The sequence below is a fragment of the Anoplophora glabripennis genome, unplaced genomic scaffold, assembly GCF_000390285.2.
Source record: "Anoplophora glabripennis isolate ALB-LARVAE unplaced genomic scaffold, Agla_2.0 scaffold233, whole genome shotgun sequence".
Lineage (NCBI taxonomy): Eukaryota > Metazoa > Arthropoda > Insecta > Coleoptera > Cerambycidae > Anoplophora > Anoplophora glabripennis.
The window spans coordinates 521,260-529,675 of record NW_019416413.1 but is presented as its reverse complement, the minus strand read 5'-3'; positions in this window follow the sequence as shown (position 1 = coordinate 529,675).

Sequence of the window (8,416 nt, the reverse complement as noted above, 5' to 3'; positions counted from 1 at the left end):
TAATAATAAAAAAACCAAAATAATAATAATATAGAAAATTGTGTTAATCCGGAAATGATAAAAAAATGGTTTGCTTATGAAATAAAAGTAATTATTAATAATTATAAAATTTAGCAAAATATTTATGCGAAGAAACTTGAAGTTTAAATTTCAAAGTTACCACTAGAGCCGTCATTAAGAAAATTTGAATTTTTTCATAGCACTCCTACTGTTAGACCTGATTTTGGTTTTGATGTCGTTACCTACTGAAGTTTTCAATGTATGAAAAACAATTGATTTCGCAGTATGTGGCTGGCTATATATCAACAGATTCGAAGCACGTTATTGTTGTCAATGCCACCTCCTCCATCTCATATACGTAGCGGTGGTCAGCGCAACATCGCCTACATTGCTCCTGTTAATGAAGTTATAATTTGCCGACAGTTATATATAAATATTAAACGTTTAGAATTTAAAGTAAAGAAATAGATACAACGATATATCTTCGAATTTTGTGAGTCATGAAATAAACTCCCGCTACTTAAAATAACTTTATACCTACCATGATTTTTCTAGTTTCGGAATCGTCTGAAGCTCACCTTCGCAGTCATGTGTATACATGTTGTTGTGGTATGAATAATACGAGAGGAATTGTATATTAGTAAACTTATTTATTTTTAAAAACACTTCTTACAAATTCTTTTATAAATAGAATTTTCAGCAATTTTTGTCGTTGAAGATTCCTGAAATAAATTTCAGAATGAGTTTTTTAAAAATAGAAAACGGGCAGTATTTATAATCTTGCAAATGTTTTCAACAGAAAGTTTCACATACCTACCTACCTACCTACCTATATATAAAACTGTACTTCTAGTCCAATCAGTTGGCGCTCAAAAAGGGGGTTGCCTGTGAAGTTTTATGGGAGTTTTGAAAATTGGTATATTTATAGATTTTGACGTGCTCTTTCCGAATTTTTACTTTGCCACCTCTTTTTCTTTCCGGAAGTAGTCGGCATATTGAAAACATGGCGCTCCAAAACGGTTTTTCGACGATATTTCCTTTCCAACTCACTTTACGGTGAAAATAGTTATGTAATAAATTTAAACTAGAGAACATTTCCTATAATTTATGTATCAACCTTTTTTCTGTGAAATTAATAGTTTCGGCGTACGAGCGCTGCAAAGTCTATTCCAACACGCTTATTGGCCAACAAACTCACTTCCACACCACCATGAGCAGAATTCCTGGCGCGTTTTTTTTTTAGTGATATCCCCAGTAGGCCTAATCTACATGTGAAGCACTGTTGACTAAATTTAGTGCATTCTCCTTCGCTTCGATAGCCCTGATTGACCAGGTTTTGCGAGTTCTTTGTCTTCAGAACTGAACAAAACCTCACGGATAGGAAGTTCTTCCAAGTTATCCGCGATAGGGTTCTCTTCTCCGACTTCATCATTTACTTCCTCGATTTCGTCGAAGGTTTGCTGAAGAACTGTCTCCGTATCTTCCTCTTCATCACTGTCTTGCAGATCAACATCCGAATTGTCGCAGGTATCTACCATTGCAATTCGTGCAGATAACGGAGCACTTTAGTCCAGCCTTTCTGCATCCACAGACTCCCCGACATCCGTTTTTACATTTGCAAGAAATTAGTTTTAGCAAGTTTGCTGGAGCTGGGGGCTTGAGTGTGGTGACAGGAATTAGCCCATTCTTCCCTTTTTTCTATCCCCACCGCTCTACATTTTTTCCAACTCCATACCACTGCTGAACCTGGTGATAGGTTCGGAATGAATGTTGTCGTGCTGCTGCTTCTGTCGGTGGCAGCGAAGCAATATTAAATTTGTTGCTCAGTTCTGAAGACGAAGAACTCGCAAAACCTGGTCCATCAGGGATAGCGAAGCGAAGGAGAATGAACTAAATTTAGTCAACAGTGCATCACATGTTGATTAGGCCTACTGGACATATCACTAGCCAGGAAAGCCAGGAACTCTACCTCATGGTGGTGTGGAAATGAGTTTGTTGGCCAATACGAGTGTTGAAGTAGACTTTGCGGCGCTCGTACGCCGAAACTGTTCATTTCACAGAAAAAAGGTTGATACATAAATTATAGGAAATGATCTCTAGTTAAATTTATTATATAACTATTTTCACCGTAAAGTGAGTCGAAAAACTGTTTTGGAGCACGTCAAAAACTATAAATATACCAATTTTCAAAACTCCCCTAAAACTTCATGGGCAAAACTTCCAACTGACTGGACTATTCCATTTCTTAAGAATAACAATAAGTACAGCTTATATGGTACACATTAAATTTAACAATTTCTGGTTTTGCAATGTAAAAATTTCATGTTATTAGTTACTAACAATATGCAAACAGTTTCATTATAAAAGTTCTAGCTGATGTTTTGGAGAGAAGGTTAGTCCAATTTATCTTTCAGCGTTCAGCAAACTAGAAAATTATTTTTTAAGTAAAACACATTATCCTGTCTCGGTGAGGCTAAAAATACTGCGTATGTTAGTTTTAAAATATAATGTTTACGTATTTATTTTTATTTAATACTTGGATACTTCGTTTGTTTGGACCTTGGAATAAGTTTCATATAAATAAATTTTCGTCAATTTTCAAAAAGCTTCGAGATACGTATCTACGTTTGATTTTGCGTCTATATCGTAATGATAATAAAAATGTCTTTTATAAACATTATTATTCCTGATTAACGTTTCATGACTTATACAGATAGTTCTACATGCCGCTACTCACGTGGAAACACATTCATGCATCTAATGATCTAATATTATAGTTTGTGTTACGACTTTTTTTATTATTTTATTACTGTTTATAAATTGCGAGGATTACCTAAATTTATTGTATTAATACCAAGGAAGAAAACGAAAAACAGGTCAATTTTTTATTTCATCCACAGTGTAGCATTTACACCTTAGGCATTAGGCAAAATTCATTGTGAATGGGCTAAAAACCTGTCCAACACAATAACGTTACTGTCTATCGTGATTCGCTTGACTCAAGAGGTTTAGTTTTCTAATAATACATATCGAATATAGAAAACTGATCTGTTCTGCGGAACAGGTACATAATATGTGTTCTATCAGAAGGCTCAACCGTTGAAATCAGTGGAAAATAGGAAAGCTTTTTCCACGGTCGAATTCCAGCGAGATCAACATTTCATATTCTCGAAAATGTTGGGAATGCTTTTCTTATTGAAATAAGAATAAGTGTAGATTGCTATTTTTGAAACTGTGTTGCCAAGATCGAATTAAAATTTGTCAATATTTATGCACTTTTCCATATTCTTTTAACTCACATTGCATTTAAACTTTACAGTAATTATTTTAGTACTTTTAAAATTACATGCATAAAAAAGGTATTTTTCGAATTTTTATTTTTAAAGCTTTGTTTTTTTATAAACTGGTAATGGAACTTTAGTAATTTTTTAGACGACAATACTAAACACTTCAGTTTTAAAGTTTTAAGAAAAATAGGACAACACACCTTATGGTATTTTTTTAAATAATACATTGAGAGCAAAAAAGATGTAAAGAATAGTTTTATAGTTTTAAGAGGTAATATTTATTTTTATATTTTATAAGTATATTGAGTGTCCCAAAATTTACGCAAGATTTGAATTTTGCGCCATTGTGCGGTAAAGTATTCTCAACGAAAAAAAAAATGACAGAGGGACAGTTGACAGGTTAGTGTTACTAAAAATTGGAGCGCTACACGAAAGAACAAAGCACTTTCATTGTTGAGCAATATTTTAAAAATAATGGTTTCGCAATTTTCGTACAAAATATGATCGGAATAGTGATTTAACTTTATCAACTGTGAAGAGATTAATTGAAAAATTTTGGGAGACTGGATTTATTAGTGATCTTAAGCACTCTGTTCGTTCTTCAATAAGTTGTTCAACACAAAACATCGAAGCAGTTCGTGAGAGTGTTGCACAGAGTGCAGGAATATCAATTCGGCATCTTGGTCGAGAAGCTCTCTACAGCATATTTTCACAGAAAGATTTGAATCTTTATGTTATGCTTACAGTTCAAGTGATTCAAGAACTGAAGCCTACTGACCATATAGAGTGAAGAGAGTTCGTTGAATGGATTATGGAATAACAAGTGAATGCTGATTTTTCGAACAAAGTCTTCTTTATCGATGAGGCTCATATTGATCTTGACAAAATGCGGATTTTGGGCTGGAGGCGTCATCGGATTATTCTTCTTCGAAAATGCGGCTGGTCAGTCAATAACAGTTAATGGTGCTCGCTATCGCGACATGATCCAGTTTTTTTGTACCTAAATTGCAAGATGCGGATGTAGAGAACATGTGGTTCCAACAAAACGGTGTCACATGCCATACAGCTCCAGAAATAATTCAATTACTGAATGAGTCGTTTCCTGACCTTGTAATTTCCCATTTTGGTGATTAGAATTGGCCGTCCAGATCATGCAATTTAACGATGTTTAACTTCTTTATTTGGGGTCTAAAGCTTATGCCAACAAGCCTACGACTACCCACGCATTGAGGGAGGAACTTGGGTGCTGTTTGAACGAAATTCAGCTGCATTTATGCTAAACGGTCATGGAAAATTTCGATAAAAGAGTGCGTATGTGGTAGCAAAGCTTAACCTACTTATTGTTTCAGAAGAGCCATATATATTGAAATAAGCTGTACGGGCTTGGGCAGATCAAATTTCAAATCACATTATATTTTTCATAGCCTGAATATGAATTAGTAATTTATTCACGATATACACTTAGGTAGACTAATAGAAATTATTATGGAAATATTGAAGAAGACAGCCACAATTCAAATTTTTATGTTAACTTTTTCCTATGAATAATTATTGCAATTCCACTTGAAATAAACAAGTGTTTTAATTAGACTTATTTCCAGTGGAAGATATTACCATGAGAATGACTCAACAATATCATACGGGAAAACCGCAGTAGTTCCTTGGGAAAAAAATTGAGAATGGTGATATTTTAACAAGCAATACTCGGTAGTTATTATATACGCCCACCAAAGTTGGTAGTAGCAATCTGTTTAACTCTGGTTGGTTTTTAATTCTCTATTTCGATGAGAAAGTGAGCCAATATTGGCACTTATTCCTCTTCCTTCCAAGTCAAGGAAGGTGTTTAGGTAGTAAACGAACCTATACCAATAGCTGATTCTGATCCAATAAAGTGCAAAGCAGCAACCTTCATAACTATAGAATTACACTTGTAAGATAAATTCAACTTGATGGCATAAGTTTTTTTTGGAAAGATAGTTGCGTGGATACTAAGGCTTACTGACAGCCTAGTCCCAGAATTGCAAATTGCAATTATATACTCCAAGTCCAACACTTTTTCGAGTCTTCTCTTAAATATCAGTTTTGTTCCGACCTCATTTATTTCTCCCAGAATGTTGAAAGATAGCTTATATTTAAATCGTTCAGGTAATTGACAGGCTTACCCTCCAGCCATTGCTGGACTGGCAACATGTTGGTCCACCGGACGAATATGGAACCAATAGAAAAAAAATTTAAATTTAAAAACACATTTTTTCCATCAGCCCCACTATTTAATGCAGTTTTACAAACGCATTTTCGGACGACAAATATCACATTTTAGATATCTATTACTATTACTAGAGATTTACAAATAATTACTTCACGTCTGCTATAAAGGAAAAAAATGGATCAGCGATCGTGAAGTAAAAGTGGACGTGAAGTAACTGAGTCCGCGAAGTTTTCAAGGACGTAAAATAAAATGAAATTGATTAACTACATCAAACCTCGTCAGTTTATTGCTTTAGTTCAAGTATTTGTTTCTTTCATTTTTTTTTTCATTACTGTAAATCTTTAGCCTAGGGCTTAAACTAATTAACGAGCTATTGCACTTTCTTTGGATAAGCGATACTGATTGTTGTTTAATTTCTTAATTGATAGCGAAGCTTTACAAAAATGTTTTTTTAATCAGATATGTTTCTCCATATCGTCTAACAGTCAAATTAGATTTGTGATTCCAGTTAAAAAGATATATTTGTCCTTAGCACAAAATAGTTGTTCCCGTTTGACAACAGTGAAAAATTGCAGAAGGCTAGTAGCACAAAATTTCCAGCATACTTAGTTCCCTCTCGTTAAAACAGTCCAAGTGAGCGGATCTTTATATTTATTCTTAAACAGCTCTATCTTAGAATTTCGATATTAATTAAATTAATCTAATTTTTAAAACTAGGTTAAGTAAAATAAGAGAACACTTAACCAAAACTCTTATCAATGTCTATATCTCAAATTAGATTAATGTTCCTTTAAGAACGCCAAGCCCTAATTTAAACAATAGAGGTCCTATCACATAGTTACAATATTTAATAAAGCAAGAGCTAAGTATATAATATTGATGTAGGGCTTTTATCTTGAGTGATAGAAAGAGGTTGAGAGAGTCGATGTTTACTATAACCCTATTTCTTTCACATGTCAGGTTAAATAGTAAAATAATTTTCTGACACCATATATTTCGAAGAAGAAACTTCCTAATGGCATAGGTAATATCCTTTTTACCCCAAAAACAGAAAGTTAACTGATAAGGTGACTCATAATTTGGCAGAACCGTGTACAAAACGCATTTTAGAATCACTGATTTTAAAAAACAAATGTTTACCGAAGAGACTCCGTTCAAGTGCCAGTGCCAGTGGTTTAAAGGCAATTATTAATATGTTATGAGCCTTACATTTGTTAACCTTTGTTACCATTTCATATAGCAATGCGAAAAATACTTGTGGGAAAGTGGTTTATTATGCAATAATTGATTTTGGCTTCATATAGTCAGTATTTCCTCTCGCAAAAAGTTAAGGAATATCACCGTAATGTCTTTTAAAGTAAACTTTAACTTTTTTTTTCTTAACAACTTCTCATTCTGTCTTTTGTCAGCAGTGGACGTTGAACTGTCATATTCCTTGCACAAGCTACTATTAAGTGAAAAAAAAAAAAACGCTAACGTAGTGATATGTTTTAACTATACTTGATATGTTTTATTGAATCCTTGTCGCAACTGTAAACTTTGTCGAGTGTTTTTACTCTTACATATTTTCTGTACTTTTATAGCTACTTGTACTATTTAATATTAATATTTTTGTACTACGATATATATTTTTGTGTGCAAATTTATAATAATAAACTGAGTTCGGTTCTGTTAGAAGCCACGTATCACTTAATTGTATTCAATTGCATTTAAATATCGAACTATTAATATGGATATGTGTTATTTGTTATGTGATTTATTTTTCATACAGCTATATACAGGGTTTTCCAATGAAAACTTCCTACCTGGAAAATATCGGAATAAAAAAGAAACAAAAACAACCTGAGACACTCCAGGATAGCTACCTGATTACCCACATCAAGTACTTCCTGTTCACGTTGATGCTTTCTGTTTGCAACCGATCCAGTTTCCGAAAATGTATGCACTGAATCTAGGACGTATCGATGCGAAGTGCTTTTGTCAATGTGACAATCATTAAAAATCTGTGCTGTCTGCTATGCACAGCCATTATTCTTGTAGAATAAACTAATTATTTCCACTTTTTCAGCAATTGTATAAACCATTTTCACAAATTGGTATTTAATCGACTTCATTTTCCGGGATATTGTGTTGTCGACAAGACAAGACGAGACAATATTGTCTCGTTTAAAGTAAAACAGGTAAAAAAGTTGAATTGATAGAGTATGAAGTTTTTGTATTGACAGATAAACGAAGTCAATTCAAATCAATTTTTTTATCGAAAAAATTATTGAAGGATGTCGACTGATAACGCCCGAAATGCTTCGAAATGTTCATTCGGAAGAGGAGGGAAAACTATTTGAACGCTTAATAAAATAACATTCTTTCATTCATTGATATTTTATGTCATGGAGATGATTTTATTGTCATATCCAAGCCAAAATTTAAAGTATGTCGCCGTGAGCAGAATTCAAAAAGTTTTAAAATGAAAATGTCACTCAACATAGGGTGCCATTTAAATTTTAAGGATATTTTACACCCATGCCTAGGGATAGCCTAGTTTTCATTGGAACACCCTGTATTTTATGTGCAAATACTCAGCATGAATCGTAGTTTTAAAAGTGTATTACAAAATTTTGCTCCCATTTCCAATTTGGTACAGTACAGAACGTACACTATGTTTTTTTTCGTATGTACCGCATAAACTACATTGTTGTTATTAACGTGCTACGTATCACGAGCCATTTCAGCTATTTTTACGATCTGGGAGACATAGAAAGGCAAAACAGTAAGCATTACTTAGAAAACTAATCAAATACAAAATGAAGTCAAATAATTGATCATATCATATTATTCTGACACTAAAGCAGTGGGAGCGAGTAGATAGTGTAATATGTAATACTCGAAAATAAATTTTAGAATATCTACAAAACCGTGTTTT